Below are 17,536 nucleotides of genomic sequence, written 5' to 3' on the forward strand. Positions count from 1 at the left end.
GATCAGCCCTGGGATTTCTTTGGAAGGAATGATGCTAAAGCTGAAACTCCAGGACCTTGGGCACCTCACGTAAAGAGTTGACTCATTGGAAAAGACTCTGATGCTGGGAGGGATTGGGGGCAGGAGGCTAAGGGGACAACAGAAGATGAGATGGCTGGATGGCATCACTGACTCGATGGACGTGAGTCTGAGTGAACTCCGGGAGTTGGTGATGGACAGGGAGGCCTGGCGTGCTGTGATTCATGGGGTCGCAAAGAGTCAGACATGACTGAGAGACTGATCTGATCGGATCTGAGGCAAGACATGCCATATGCTGAGGGATTAAGCAATGCACAAGCTATTCCTGGAAATCTCCGCCCTTTTTTCCCAATTTCTGATTCTGCACTTGCCTCTTACCCTTTAAAAGCCCCTCTCCATGACTGCCCCCCGCACCCCCGCCACCCTTCTCACCCTTCAGAGAGAAGTTATCTTTAGAACCTGAGTTCCCTTTCTCCATTCTGTGGGATTGAATGAAAGCCTGTTTGGCTTGCACCAAACTCAGTTTCCTCATTGGCAGGGTGGACCAGAGAAAGAAAGAATTCCCTGACTGGGCAGGGGTGGGGTTTTGGTTCAGCTAGGGCCCGAAGAGTAGGGTCTCACATCTAATTTGGTAACAGACCTAACTTCTGATCTGGGAATTGAACTTTCACAAACTCTCCACAGAATTGTTCCCACAGATCTGGCCATAATCCCCATCCAAATATAACCAATTCTATGACAATTACATGCTAAATACACCGACCTAAACTGACACTGAGGAGGAAGATTGATGCAGGTTCCTATCAGTTGCTTTCCTACTCCCCAAAATTCCTGCTACAAAGAGGGCAGAACTTGAATGTAGAAAACTAGGACTTAGCTAAGGGTGATTTATCTAGTCTTAATGTTTTCTTGGGCTTCCCTTGTGGCTCAGCTGATAATGAATCTGCCTGCAATGCGGGAGCCCTGGTTTCAATCCCTGGGTTTGAATCCCCTGAAGAAGGGAAAGGCTATCCACTCCAGTATTCTGGCCTGGAGAATTCCATGGACAAGAGTTGGACACGATTACCTAGGCAGTAGTACAGATAAGAAGAGTTTTCAGGGGCAATCTGAAAATTAATATTATCTTTGTCACCCTCTCTTCTCTGTCTCTTATCCCAACTTTTTCTCTGGAAATGAAAAGCAGATCAATACATACACATTGGCGCCCTGTTTTTCTGGCCACCCTAATATTGAGTTGGCCAAAAAGTTCATTCAGGTTTTTTTATAATTTTATAGAAAAACCCAAACAAACTTTTTGGCCAATCCAACAGTTTCATGTCATCTCTTACCCTTCCAAAGAAAGAGGCTGGGAAAGAATTACATACATTTCAAAGGAACAGAGAAAAAATGTACAACCACGGTTTTTCTAAACATTTAGTTTAGAAAATATCCAAGAAAAGAAGAGAAGTGAAAGGCAAAGGAGAAAAGGAAAGATATATCCATCTATATGCAGAGTTCCAAAGAAGAGCAAGGAGAGATAAGAAAGCCTTCTTAAGTGAACAATGCAAAGAAACAGAAGAAAACAACAGAATGGGAAAGACTACAGATCTCTTCAAGAAAATTACAGATACCAAGGGAAAGTTTCACTCAAAGATGGGCACAATAAAGGACAGAAATGGTATGGATCTAACAGAAGGAGAAGATATTCAGAAGAAGTGGCAAGAATACACACAAGAACTATACAAAAAAGATTTTCATGACCTAGATAACCATGATGGTGTAATCAGTCACCTAGAGCCAGACATCCTGGAATGTGAAGTCAAGTGGGCCTTAGGAAGCATCACTACAAACAAAGCTACTGGAGGTGACAGAATTCCAGTTGAGCTATTTCAAATCCTAAAAGATAATGTTGTGAAAGTGCTGCACTCAATAGGCCATCAAATTTGGAAAACTCAGCAGTGGCCACAGGACTAGAAAAGGTCAGTTTTCATTCCAATCCCAAAGAAAGGTAATGCCAAGAAATGTTCAAACTACCACACAATTGCACTCATTTCACAGGCTAGCATGGTAATGCTCAAAATCCTTCAAGCTAGGCTTCAACAATACACGAACCAAGAACTTCCAAATGTGCAAGCTGGATTTAGAAAAGGCAGAGAAACCACAGATCAATTGCCAACATCCAATAGATCATAGAAAAAGCAAGGGAATTCCAGAAAAACATCTATTCTGCTTCATTGACTATACTAAGGCTTTGGCTGTAAATATCACAATAAACTGTGGAGAATTCTTAAAGAGATGGGAATACTGAACCACCTTACCTGCCTCCTGAGAACTGCTGGTCAAGAAGCAGCAGTTAGAACCAAAGAAGAAATAACAAACTGGTTCAAAATTTGGGAAAGGACTACATCTAGGCTATATATTGTCACCCTGCTTATTTAGCTTATATGCATAGAACATCATGCAAAATGCTGGGCTAGATGACTCACAAGCTGGAATCAAGATTGCCGGGAGAAATATCAATAACCTCAGCTATGCAGATGACACCACCCTAATGGCAGAAAACAAAGAGGAACTAAAAAGCCTGTTGCTTAAAACTCAGCATTCAAAAAACAAAGATCATAGCATCCGGTCCCACCACTTCATGGCAAACAGATGGGGAAAAAATCGAAAAAGTGGCAGACTATTTTCTTGGGATCCAAAAATCACTGTGGATGCTGACTGCAGCCATGAAAAACACTTGCTCCTTGGAAAAAAAGCTATGACAAACATAGACAGTGTATTAAAAACCAGAGACATCTGTTTGCCAACAAAGGTCTGTATAGCCAAAGCTATGATTTTTCCAGTGGTCATGTACGGATGTGAGAACTGGACCATAAAGAAGGCTGAGCGCTGAAGAATTGATGCTTACAACTGTGGTGTTGGAGAAGACTTTTGTGTGTCCCTTGGACTGCAAGGAGATCAAACCAGTCAATCCTAAAGGAAATAAACTCTGAATATTCATTGGAAGGACTGATGCTAAAGCTCCAATACTTCAGCTACCTGATGTGAAGAGCCAACTCACTGGAAAAGACCCTGATGGTGGGATAGATTGAGGGCAGGAGGAAAAGGGGGCAACAGAGTTTTGAGCAAACTCTTGGAGATAATGAAGGGAAGCCTGGCATGCTGCCATTCACAGAAGCACAAAGAGTCAGATACTACAGAGCACCTGAGCAACAACAAATGCTCTATGAAAAGAGAGGGCAGGGACCTGTGATCAAGAAAAAACTTGTTTAATCAAGCTGAGGAGAATGTTAAAACCATCTTGGTCAGCTACAACTCAGAACTGCCACAGGAAATGTAAAACCAACCAACCAACAAAATCCAAACCAAGAAATCCCTAGATCCCGTCCCAGACCAATTAAATCTGAAAATCTGTATCTTTAGTGACTTGGGCATCAAAAGTAAACTGCATTTTGGTAAAGAACCCACAGTATGAAATCTACCTTCTTAAAAACTCTGAAGTGTACAATACAGAATTGTTAACTCTATGCAAGTTATTGAACAGATTCCTACAATTTTTACATCTTGCATGATTGAAACTGTAACACATTAGAAAATGTGGTTTATACATAATACATTATTTTGGCTTAAAAGAGAATGACATGTAACATGCTGCAACATGGATGAAGCTTGAGTATATGAGTTTAAGTAAATAAGCTAGCCACCGAAGGACAAATACTGCCCCTCCTCCTTCCTCTCTTCCTTCAACCTGGCCCCCTTTCCTCCCTTTGGAATCTTTGAAGACCCAAGGTATTTCTGTTCACTCTGTTTGCAGTACTTGGATCTGAAGTTTTGAGTCTTTGAAAGAGATGTGTGAGACCCTACAGTCTTTCCTCCCTGTCAGCTGTGCTCTCTGTTCCTGGGGGGTTAACTAGAAGATAGAAGACCTCAGTCAGACATCCTGTTTCTATAAATTCAGTCATTTGGTTGTCCAATGGACTGAGTGCTTCCAGGTGGAAGTGGTTGACATGGTTCTTTACAGTCACACCTGGTCTTGGATGAAAGTTAACACCTTAGACATGTATTACAGGTTAACTTAAATTTATTGAGACCAGCCCTACAGACCCTGTGACTGCACTTACCACTAAGCATTTCTTTTGGTGCATATACAATCAGGTGCTCTGGGACCAAGAGAGAATTTACAACCTCTTTAGAATCAGAAATAGGGACACCTACCCTAGCACTGGTACAAACTATATTGCCATCAAAACAGGAAACAAGCTCAGATTCCCTTCAGACACACCACTGAATTGTCTAGGAGAACTACTAGCTGGATGAACTAAAAATGAAAAATCTTACCAGATACTGCACCCAGGATTGGCTTCTCTACTCGCTGGGAAATGGATTTAGCACCATTTAACACAAGGGTAAAAGCAATGAGTTAACCTATGTCCAAGTCTTTATGTACCTCTACCAAGATCCCCACAAAATGAGAAAATGTAAGCTCAGACACTCTGATAAATGCTCCTTCAAAGTTCTTTTGGCAAAGGTTGGGATGGAAGATGCCCTCAGTGTTCTCCTGATTCTTCCAAAGCAGGCAGGGAGGGCAAGGGAAGTTGTGGCTGCCCTCCAGACTACAAGACCTGGGAGAAAGTCCTTACCACTGCCTCAGGTCTGCCTCCTAATGCCCCTTCTCCCATGCAATTTTGATCAGGAAATAAGCTTTACCTTCCACATGAAGAAAGGTCTCCCTCAGGCAAAATTTGTCCCCAAAGAGAGGTACCAGATGGGGAAGGGAGAACCATGTAGAGTCATGTTCCTTTTCCATGCAAAACATCATTCAATGAGATGCTGGGGAAAAAATGGGTTTCATATTATGAAAACCTCCCAAATTTAGGTGAATTTGGATGCCTTAAGCCCTCACTTGGAGGGATGTGATGGTCATCCTCAATTGGTATTGCAAGGATAAAGAAAAAGCTATAATCCTAGATCAGGCCAGAAAAGGATCTAAAATCCTAGATCAGGTTGATGAACTGCTGTGGGTGGACACTGAGATAGCCCCTGCAGAAGAGGCAATCTCCTCTGCAAAGCCCAATTGGGACCCCAACACAAATGCAGAGATGGAATCCCTAAGATACGTCACTATTTGCCTACTGCAGGAATGACCCAGTGGGTCCAGAACACCATTAATTATAATAAAAAGAGGTTACTCAGGGAGAGAAAGGAAATCTGGCCCTGGTTTGGGGAAGGCTCGTGGAGGTGCTCAAAAATTTTATCCACTTGAATCTAGAAAGTTATTGAAGGTAGAGTCCTGCTGGTCCATCCCTTCCTAACCCCAGGCAACCCTGACATATGGAGAAAATTATAAAAACTAGAAAACCAGAGACCCCATCTCTGAGCTAGCAGAGAAGGCCAAAAAAAAAAAAAAAAAAGGTGTTTCTAATTAGGGACCAGGAGAAAGAGGACATGAGAGCAGGAGGAAAGCCCAGTTTGGATACAGGGGCTACCTTCTCTATTTTTCCTTTCCAGCCTGGACCTTTAAACTCCCTGACTAAAACAGTGATGGGGGTAGATGGAAAACCCCCAAACTGAACTTTGACTAAGCCCCTCCACCTAAGGTGGGCAATTGGCAAGGGACCCTTATATATTCTCAGTTGCTCTGTTCCTCTACTAGGGAGAGATCTTTGCCACCTGTAGACCAGAGTGACTTGGGGAAAGCTAGAAACCAATAACTTTGTCTAGTACCTGTATGAACATTTGCAGTCAAACACAGGAAAGGAGAACGCCTTCCATTTCCCAAATAAAGTCAATCCCCAGGTATGATATGTCTCCAGCCTGGCACTAGCTATAAATGTCTTACCAGTAAAGATCCTCCTGAAGCCAAATGCTCCCTGCGCCTAGAAAAGACCCCTTGAAATCAGAAGTTCTTGAGGGCCTTAGACCACTAATTAACAAATACTGGGATGTCAAAATCCTAATCACCTATGAGTCTCCCTGAAACACCTCAATCCTGTTAAACCAAACAGATCTTATCGAGTCATCCAGGATCCAAGAGTGGTCAGTGAGACTGTGGTTCCAACCTACCCGCCAGTCTCAAACCCATATGCCCTCCTAACACAAGTCTTGGGAACCACTAAGTACTTTTCAGTCCTGGATTTAAGGATGCTTTCTTTTGTGTTCCCCTCCATCCTGAGTCCCAAAAGGTTTTGCTTTTGAGTGGCGAGATCCATAAACAAGGTAAGCCATATACCAGGGTTTCAGAGACAGCCCCCATGTTTTTGGGACTTCCCTGGAGAGAGAACTAAGAGAATTAACCATAACAAACAGTAGCCTAATACAATATGTAGGTGATTTGCTCATAGCAAGCCCAGACTTTACTAGCTCTTAAATGGATACTAATAAAACCTTAAATTTTCTTTATGAAAGGGGATAGCAACTGTCCCCCTAAGAAAGCTCATATAAGCTTAATCTAAGTAAAATACCTTGGGTTTATAAGGAAAAAGGATGTTACAGAAGGAAAAAGAATGTTGACCCACAGAGGAAATCCTTTATCTTGAATAACCACTGTCCCCAAACTAGGAAACAGTTTTGGGGGATAACTGGAGTTTGCCAGATCTGGGAAATTTATGGGAATCTAGCCCAACTCCTATATGAAAAACTAAACAAGAAGACGGGCCACTTGATTGGGATGAGACCTGTAAGGTGGCCTTTAACACTCTGAAAGAGGCGGTCACTTGGGCCCTGCTTTAGACCTCCCAAATCCAGAAAAGCCTTTTAGGTTGTAGGTCTCTGAACAGGTGGGCCCACTTAGGATGTTGGGACAAATGGAGAGGGCTATATTACAGCCTGTGGCCTATCCCTCAAAACAATTAAATGAGGTAACCAAAGGCTGGCCCACTTGCCTCTGGGAGAAGTAGCCACACTTTCATGGTTAAAAAAACCTCTAAATGGTCCACAGTGGACCCACTGTGGTGGGTTAACCCACTACAATGTACATGCCCCACCAGGTAAAAGCAGTATCAGAGACTAAAGGGGTTAGATAGACGACATGGTGGAGGGGAATTACCCAATACATACCCCTCTCCTTAACACCCCAGCAATAAAACTAAAGGTCTGTCAGACTTTAAATCCAGCCTCCTTAATATGAGATCCCCATATTTCCCCCAATGTGCAATGCATGCATGCACGTTATAGATGAATTTTACTCTTCTTATCCTGACCTACCTGTGACACCTGTAACTGACTCAGAAGTATGGCACAAGGATGCCAGTAGCTTCAGGGAAAAGGAGAGAGGAAACTGGGATATCCACAGGGAGCCCAGAAGAAACCAGGGAGAGTGGGTCTCTTGCCTCAGGGACCTCAGCCCAGCAGGCTGAACTTTTCCCCCTGACAAGGGCTCCAGAACTAGAGGAGGGAAGAAGGATTAACATCTGTATAGATCTAAGTATACTTTCCTCATCCTGCATACCCATGCAGCAGTCTGGAGCTAAAGAGGGATGCTCAGAGCCCAAAGTTCTCCTATTAAACACACAGAAAAGCTCATTCTCAGGCTTCTTGAGGTAGTCAATTTTCTTGCTAAATTAGCTGTCATCTACTGCAAGGGTTAACAAAAGGGAGAAGAAAAGGAGACCCAGGGGAATAGGGAAGTGGATCAGGAGGCCAAAAGACCTGCCAGGGCAGATCTCCCGCCCAACACTGCTATCTTCCCCCTTTTTTCCCCAGAAGAACATTTCCAATATGCTAAGCAGACTTGGGAGATCAGGTCACATAAGTGGTTGCAGACTGACCAGGTTCAAATAATACTATTCCTTCCCACTCCAAAGTCTAGAAAATTTTTAACTCCTTACATGAAACACCCATTTTGGAAAAGATAACCTGGAAACTTTACTTAAGCCCATTTCTCTACCATCCCCATATTTGGCTATGGTTACTAGGCAAATAACACAGAGTTGTGATACCCATCCAAGAAATAATCCAAAACCCAGCCACCTCCCCTAATGAAACCTGTCTAATACCAGGGGTCACTCAGGAGAAGACTGGCAGGTGGGTTTTACAGCTATGCTGGAATGGCAAGGGTATTATTTACTAGTTTTTGTTGATGTTTACAAGGTGGATTGAAGCATTCCCTAGTAGAACAGAGTTACAAAAGTCTGTAAAGCTTTATTAAAGAGAGACTGCCTAGGTTTGGGCTGCCCCAGTCACTCCAGAGTGACAAAGGCACCATATTTACAGTCATGATAACCCAAAACTTGGCCTCATGTTTATGAATCAAATATCACCTTCACTCTTCAGAACATGAGACCCCAGGTTGGTTGGTATTCAATATGCTACTGGGGATAAACAGCTCCAGAAAGAATGAAGAGGCTGGGCTAAAGGAGAAATGTCATTCAGTGGTGAATGTGTCAAACATGAAAGTAAAGTCCGATGCTGTAAAGTAAAGAACAATACTGCATAGGAACCTGGAATATTAGAGTCATGAAGCAAGGTAAACAGGACATGGTCAAGCAGGAGATGGCAAGAGTGAACATCAACACCTCAGGAATCAGTGAACTAACATGGACAGGAATGGGTGAATTTAATTCAGATGACCATTTTACCTAGTACTGTGGACAAGATTCCCTCAGAAAATGGAGTAGCCCTCATGTCAACCAACGCTCATAATCAACAAGAGAGTCCAAAATGCAAACTTGGATGCAATCTCAAACACAACAGAATAATTTTGGTTCATTTCCAATGTAAACTGCTCAACATCACAGCAATCCAAGTTTGTGCCTCAACCACTAAAGCTGAAGAAGCTGAAGTTGAATGGTGCTATGAAGACCTACAAGACCTTCTAGAACTATCATCAACAGAAGATGCCCTTTTCATCAAAAGGGGCATGAATGCAAAAGTAGGAATTGAAAAGATAATCCAGGTATCTGGAGCAAAGTTTGATCTTGGAGTACAAAATGAAGCAGGGCAAAGGCTAACAGAGTTTTCCAAAGAGAATGCACTGGTCATAGCAAACACCCTCTTCCAACAACACAAGAGACAACTCTACACATGGACATCACCAAATGGTCAATATAGAAATCAGACTGATTAAATTTTTGCAGTCAAATATGGCAAAACTCTACACAGTAGGCAAAAACAAGACCTTGAGCTGACAATGTCTCAGATCATCACCTCCTTATTGCAAAATTCATGCACAAATTGAAGAGAGCAGGGAAAACAACTAGGCCATTTAGGTATAATTGAAATCAAATACCTTATGATTATACAGAGGAGACAACAAGTAGATTCAAGGTATTAGATCTGGGAGACAGAGTGCCTGAAGAACTATGGACAGATATTCAAAACACTGTACAGGAAGTGGTGACCAAAACTATCCCCCAAAAAAAGAAATGCAAGAAAGCAAAGTGGTGTCTGAGGAGGCCTTACAAATAGCTGACAAAAGAAGAGAAGCAAAAGGTAAAGAAAACAGAGAAAGATATGGAGCTATTAATAGCCTTCTTAAGTGAACAATGCAAAGAAATAGAGGAAAAAATAGAATGGGAAAGACTAAAGATCTCTTCAAAGAGATTGGAGATACCAAATGAACATTTCATGCAAAGATGGGCAAAATAAACATCAGAATGGTAAAGACCTGACAGAAGCAGAAAGGATTAAGAAGAGGTGGCTAGAATACACAGACGAACTGTACAAAAAAGGTTTTAATGACCCAGATAACCATGATGATGTGGTCACTCACCTAGAGTCAAACATCCTGGGGTGTGAAGTCAAGTGGGTGTTAGGAAGTATTACTACGAACAAAGCTAGTGGAGATGAGGGAATTCCAGCTGAGCTATTTCAAATCCTAGAATACGAAATAATAGTGCTGGGCATTGAAACCACTTAAACACTTTAAGGGGAACAAGTGCTCTCAGTATGAGTCCATGTTTTGGAAATCATTTTAATAGGTTCTTACTCTCGCTTCTGATCTCCTGAATCAGAACCTTTGAGAGATGGAGCCTGGACAGTTGTGTTTTTTAAGAACTCCACAAAGGATTGTGATATGCAGCCCAGTTTGAAAATCCTTTTAATAAATGGACAGTATCTTTGCTTGAACTTGCCTTCTTAATCAATAGTAAAATTAAATTTGTTTTTTTTTTTTAAATAAATAAATAAAAGATGATTCTATTGAAGTGCTGCACACAATGAGCCAGCAAATTTGAAAAACACAGTAGCCACAAGACCGGAAAAGGTCATTTTCATTCCAATCCCAAAGAAAAGCAATGCCAAAGAATGTTCAAATTACCATACAATTGCACTCATTTCAAATGCTAGCAAGAGTACGCTCTAAATCCTTCAAGCTAGGCTTCAACAGTATGTGAACTCAGAACTTCCAGTTGTACAAGCTGGATTTAGAAAAGGCAGAGGAACCAGAGATCCAATTGCCAACCTACACTGCAACACAGAAAAAGCAAGGGAATTCCAAAGAAGCATCAGCTTCATTGACTGTGCTAAACCCTCTGACTGTGTAGATCACAACAAACTGTGGAAAATTCTTAGAGACAGGAATACCAGACCATTATGCCTGTCTCCTGAGAAACCTGTATGCAGGTCAAGAAGCAACATTTAGAACTGGACATGAAACAATGGACTGGTTCAAACTTGGGAAAGGAATGCATCAAGGCTGTATATTGTCACCCTGCTTATTTAACTTACATGCAGACTACATCATGCGAAAGGCCAGGCTGGATGACTCATAAACTGGAATTAAGACTGCTGGAAGAAATATCAATAATCTCTGATATGCAGATGATACCAGTTTAGTGGCAGAAAGCCAAAAGGAACTAAAGAGCCTCTGATGAAGGTGAAAGAGGTGAGTGAAAAACCTGGCTTAAACTCAACAGTCAAAAAACTAAGATCATGGCATTTGGTCCCATCACTTCATGGCAAATAGATGGGGATAAAATGGAAACAGCGGCAGACTATTTTCTTGGGCTCCAAAATCACTGTGGATAGTGACTGCAGCCATGAAATTAAAAGACGCTTGCTCCTTGGAAGAAAAACTATGACAAACCTAGACAGTGTATTAAAAGCAAAGACATGTCTTTGCCAACAAATGTCCATATAGTCAAAGCTACGGTTTTTCCAGTGGTCACGTATGGATGTGAGAGTTGGACCATAAAGAAGGCTGAGCACCGAAGAATTAATGCTTTTGAACTGTGGTGCTGAAGAAGACTCTTGAGAGTCCTTTGGACTGAAAGTAGGTCAAACAGTCAATCCTAAAGGAAATCAACTTTGAATATTCATTGGAAGGACTGATGCTGAAGCTTCAATACTCTGGCTACCTGATGCAAAGAGCTGACTCACCGGAAAAGACCTGATGCCGGGAATGATTGAGGGCACAGGGAAAAAGGGGCAACACAGGATAAGATGGTTGGATGGCACCATCGACTCAATGGACATGAATTTGAGCAAACTCTGGGAAATAGGGAAGGGCAGGGAAGTTCATGGGGTGGCAACGAGTCAGCGAACATGACTGAATGATTGAACAGTAACAACATCCTGGTGGCCCCAAACTTTAGGGAAGGTAGAGCATGCCAACCAGATTCTTAAAAGAGCCCTAGGTAAACTATGTCTAGAGCTACTCTTCCAGATGTATGCTATCACACCATGCACCCATCTTGGTCACGGCATAGCCTTTCAGATAAAAGGGGAAAATAGCTTTATGCCCTGGAACCAGCAACACTTGGCTATATTTACCCCCACAGTGACATCTGTAATGTCACTTGAATCCTTAATTTCTCTCTTGATCAACATCCCCTGAGTGGTGTTCCCTATTTTCTTCAAAAAAAAAAAAAAAAACAGGAGTGTCTCCAACAGGAGAGTCTGTGGAAGACCTGGACAGTTCACAATGTACAGTAACCTTCAGCATTTGAACTGACAGGAAAAACCAGGATCCAGCAATTGCTCTGCAGTAATATGATTTAGCCCAAAGCCTAGAAATTAGAAGTAAAAAAAAAAGAAAAAGACACACTACACCTATCCCTAGGTTTGAGGCCCTCCTTAGATGCCATCATCCAGTCTTGAAAATCCATGCTCTGTTCGGTATAACCAACATGTCCCGATTTCTAAATCACCCTGATCTCTAAATCAGATGGGCACCTTTGACGGTTATTATTCCCTTGTAGGGGTCCTCATCCCTGAGAACCGAGCCCTATGGTGGCAATCCACATATAACGCTCTCTACCTTGAGGACACATACCAAGATGCCGCTCAGCACTTGAGTCCCTTTCCAAACACTCTTATTGCTCCTGGCTTTGGGGGCAAGCAGGGTGACAATTTTCACCCAGATACTGAAGTCTCTACCCCGTCTGTTATGCTGTGTTCCACTTGTAAGAGAGAAGTTCTATCCCCATTTGGCAAAACCATTTTGTCACCCAGCTTGAACCCAGTCATGGTCTCTGCATTATATGCAGGAATAGAGCTTACTTACCTCTTCCCCTTTTTTGGTCAGGGACCTGCTCTCTAGGGTAAGTCACACTTCACACAGTTCTGGCCTGGAGTAATGCCTCCTTGCCTCAATCAGTGTATCACCACCAGAGGATATACTGCGTAGTGGTGCTTACCCTCTTGTTTCTGGCCCTGGGATTAACCTCAAGGTTTGGCAGGAGCTGCCACCAAAGGGACCTCTCTACGTAAGTTTCAGCAGCTTTCTAGTGACACTGCTGTAACCACAAAAAGACTGTAAGGACCCTCGGATGTCTACAATCCCAAGAAGATTACTTAGCCACTATGATCCTACAAAATCACCAGGCCCTATACTGACCTTAGGACAGGGGAGCACCTGTCTATCTGAAGGAAGAATATTGTTTTTTTTATTATAACCAGTCTGGCCAGGTCCAAGAAGGTATTAAGGGCCACAAAATAACCACAAGTGCACGGCAGGTACTTGGCACTTTCTCTCCTTCCTCCCTTGGCTCCTGCCATTTCTGGGTATCTTGTTAGGCCTCTGGTTTGGGCCCTGTCTGTTTCAACTGCTCACAAAGTTTAGCAGGCTCCAACAGCTTCAGACTAAAGTGATATTACTAAAGTGTGGCTTCCCTGGTAGCTTGGAAGTAAAGAATCTCCCTGCTAATGCAGGACATGTGGGTTCAATCCCTGGGTTGGAAAGATTCCTTGGAGAGGGAAATGGAAATCCACTCCAGTATTCTTGTCTGGAAAATTCCATGGTTAGAGGAAGCTGGTGGGTTACAGTCCATGGGGTCCCAAGAGCGTCAGACACGACTTAGTCACTAAACAAGAGTGGAAGCCAATAGAATATCTTGATTTAGATCAGGCAGAGAGAGACTTCTACTCTACTAGCCAGGATAATGCCCACTCTAAACAAGAAGTAGTTACAGAAGAGACCTCCTTATGGGAGGTCCCTATAAGGAACATGGAAATGACAAACCACCACCAGTCAAAAGCATTAGTTCAGTTCAGTCGCTCAGTCATGTCCGACTCTTCGCAACCCCATGAATCACAGCACGCCAGGCCTCCCTGTCCATCACCAACTCCCAGAGTTCACCCAAACTCATGTGCATCGAGTCCGTGATGCCATCCAGCCATCTCATCCTCTGTCGTCCCCTTCTCCTCCTGCCCCCAATCCCTCCCAGCATCAGGGTCTTTTCCAAAAGCATTAAGGAAGGGCCAAAAAAATGGAAGAGACACTAGCTCATAATATATCCTGACAACCTCCCAGAAACCTTTCCATCTTGGCTAAGTCATGCTCATAACACCAGGAAGGACCCAAATATGGCAAAAGTAAGATGAGTAGCCAGAGACAACCTGGAAACTAATCCATCACCATAAAACCTGAGACTAAATGCCACACGGCAGAGCAGTCCTCCTGGGTTCCCTTACCCCACTGTTCTCCATCTGGGCATCCCTTCCCAATAAAGTCTTTTGCTTTGTCAGTAAGTGTGTCTCCTCAGACATTGCTGAGTGTTAGACAAGAGCTCACTCTTGGGTCCTAGAAGGGATCTCCCTTCCAGTAATATAAGCTCTGAGTGCTCAGATAAATGGATGTGTTCTTGCAGATGCTGTTGGTAACTAACTCTCCTTCCCTCCTCTTTTTGGTTTCTATATTCTCAGCTGTGTTTGTGCAGTAACATTCTCAGGGAAAGCAGAACTCTCACCCAACCATTAACATTCTCAGGGAAAGCAAAACTCTCTCACCCAACCACAGATTCAGGAAATGCAATATGACTGATCAAAGATAAGTAAGCTAAGAGTTACCCCTTTGCTAAGGAGTAAACATGACCTAGTGCTCGCAAATAACATAAGAGTTATATGTTAAGACAATTTCAATAAGAGAAATTGTCCAGGGTTTCTCCTGAGCAGGACTTTTCTCCCTGATATAAGAGAAATCTTTTCTTCTCACTTTAGGTGAATTGCACAGCAAGTGACACTTAGAGCTGAAGCAGCCCTCCTGCAACCAGGAAGCATCAAGCTAAATGATGAAAACTCACTACTGAAGATGGTAGAGCAGAGAGGTAAATAGAGAGTCCAAGTTCTTAATGATACTGTGTGACTGTACTCACTACTGAAGATGGTAGAGCAGAGAGGTAAATAGAGAGTCCAAGTTCTTAATGATACTGTGTGACTGTACTCACTACTGAAGATGGTAGAGCAGAGAGGTAAATAGAGAGTCCAAGTTCTTAATGATATTGTGTGACTGTACTCACTACTGAAGATGGTAGAGCAGAGAGGTAAATAGAGAGTCCAAGTTCTTAATGATACTGTGTGACTGTACTCACTACTGAAGATGGTAGAGTGGAGAGGTAAATAAAGAGTCCAAGTTCTTAATGATACTGTGTGACTGTACTGGAAGTAAGCACCTACTTCCAGATTACTTTGTATAAGATTTCTTTTTCTTACTTAGCCAGTGCTAGTTAATTATTATTGTACTTGCATCTGCAAGTATTCGACATGATGATTCGTTTTAACATGATGAGCAAAAACAGACTTAGGAAGAGGTTGAAGAAGTCATCGGTACAAGAAAAGTACTATTTCTACATCTTTGCACACAACCATGATTCCTCTCTCTTTCCACAACATAGCAGAAACACATATCAGAGATTCCCTTGCTTTAAAATTACTGATGTGTGTATCTCTCTTCCCTATTAGACTGTGATCCCCTAGAAGGTAAAGACTATGTTATCTCTCTCTTGGAATCCCCTCCAGCTCTAATGTAATGCTTTGCACGTGCTAACTCAGTAAGTGTTGAATTGAGTGAACTGAAGTTTGAAGTCTGTAGCTGAGTGGTTTATGAAGAATGGGATAAGGTGTGAGTTGAATGAGGTTCTCCAGAGAGATAAAAATGTCAGGAGGATTAAACATGTCTTCAAAAGCACTCTATGAAATGAATGTCAAGACATCTGGAATTGGTCTTCATACCATCACCATGATCCCATCAACACTTGAATTATTAAGTTGAGGTAGAATAATCACACTAGAAAATCCTTGAAACTTTTCATTTGCTTCAGTGATAAACATTTGGTATTCCTCATTAGTTCACTAAAATGATTATTTATTTGGATTGCGATTCTTTTCTCAGTGTTGTCTACTACCTTAAAGGACCATGTGAACAACTGGCTGTCCCTCTCTCTCACCTCAGCAACAGAAACATCACATCAGTTTGGCTCACTTTCCCAGCAAGGACAGTCATGTGCACTGATAATGGAGTTAAAAATAACTCTCCCTATTTGGAATTCAGGATGGGTAGGGGACGCATCAGCTTCCAAGACCACAGCCTTTCAGAACTGTCAACTGCCACTCAAATGACTTAGCTGCAAAGCATTTCAATAGCAAATATTTTCCCTGTCTAGAAGGATTCAAGGATAGAAGGAAATCCACTTATAGTGACATAAACTCAAGGGGTGTCCTTTGTTAAAGTTAAATAACTCTCATTTAACATTATTATTATTTAATTGTACACAGAGCTCTAAGGTGACTCTGCAGGTTGTATAGTCATGTAGCCTTTGACTCTCAGGAGGTCAGTATCTGCACCATCCATCACAGATTATTAGCTATTCAATTTTTAAAGGTTGCCAGACATGGGGATTTCACTATCATTGAACAGAACCTGACCTGGTGTTAATTAGCAATAGAATAAAGTAGCTATCTCATCTCATCTGTTAAACTCTATGATACTGAAATAAACAGTGTATCTATCTGAAAGTGTCAAGGAGACATAAGGAGTCATTTCAGACCAGCCTAAAAGTTTTAACGTTATCACTAAAAAAAAAAAAAAATTAACAGTCCATGCACAACAGATTCCTCGACTTTATTCGCTTTTGAACAGTTTTATTGTAAATTCTTAAGAAGACTGATTCCAATCATAAGCCTGCCACCACCCATCCAGCCTACTCTTGCAATTCTATCAACATGAACCACAGTCATTTTTCAGAAAACTCTACTGTCTTATTTTATATACCACTGTCTGTAGTGTGCTGAAGTGTGGCTCCTTGCTTTTACTATAAGGTAAAGCCTATAGTTCTCATGTCTCAGAAAACTAGTTTTCACTTTTACGTTGTCTTTTAACCAGATAAGGATAAATCTGAAAAAAACAGGCAAGATCTGTGTACACACTGAAATCTACAAAATATTGCTGGGAGAAATTTAAATGAGCTTTTAAAAATGATCTTTATTTTAACTAGTTGAAAGCCTCAATACTATTAAGATGTTATTAACGGTTCCCTCCAAATAGATATACAGATTCAATGCCATCTTAGTCAAAATCCAAGAAAAAAAATTGTTTTAGAAATTGAAGTGTGGATTCTAATACTTCTAAGGAAAATCAAAGGGCAAAACATCTTTGAAAAAGAATAAAAAGTTGGAGGATTAATATTACTGGATGTTAAAACTTAAATTTTAAAATTAAAACTTAAATTCTTAAATGACAGTAATTTGGGGAGTGTGGTATTGGTATCAGACAGCAGGGAATCCAGAAATAAATCCATACATATTTAGACAACTGATTTTTGACAAGGTTTAGAGACAACTCGGTAGACAAAGGATTTTTTAAAATAATGAGGCAACAAATATAGTTCTGTACGAAGATGATAAAGAAGATGAAGACAAAGAAGAAAAAAAAGAAAGAGCTTCAATCCATAGTTCACATTGTTTACCAAAAAATTAATCAAATATTTAATAAGTGTGGAAACTAAAAAAATGAAATTTCTAGAGGGAAACAAAGAAGAAAAATATTTGTTACCTGAGTTTGGCAAAGACTTCTTTTATGACATGAACATGACACTTAGGTGAACACATACAAGGGAACAGCTGCTTCTGCTGGGGTGGTCTGTGAAAGAAAGGAAGGGAACTGTCTGTGGGATAAAGGGAGAAAGGGCTTCGAGCCAAAAAAGAAAGCATTGCAAAGTTAGGATGAGTGAGAGAGCACTCATCGGGGTCAGACCAGAGTTTTGCAGATGTTGCTGAGAGAGAAGACAGGAAAGGTTAGAGCCAGATTGTGAATTCTCAGCTAAAAGAGTGTCTCTATCCTGTAGGCAATGGGACCTACAGAAGGATCTTAATCAGGTGAGTAACA

At 41.6% G+C, this 17,536-nt stretch overlaps 1 long non-coding RNA gene across 1 annotated transcript in view; it reads right to left on the reverse strand.

Moving 5' to 3' along the window:
• LOC147378365 (uncharacterized) overlaps positions 1–17,536 on the reverse strand; it is a 137,238-nt gene that overhangs the window by 107,003 nt on the left and 12,699 nt on the right. The gene's annotated exons all lie outside the window — the stretch shown is intronic.

Source organism: Bos grunniens, chromosome 2 (genome assembly GCF_055505025.1).
Source record: "Bos grunniens cultivar Pamir isolate PY7600 chromosome 2, Bosgru_T2T1.0, whole genome shotgun sequence".
Lineage (NCBI taxonomy): Eukaryota > Metazoa > Chordata > Mammalia > Artiodactyla > Bovidae > Bos > Bos grunniens.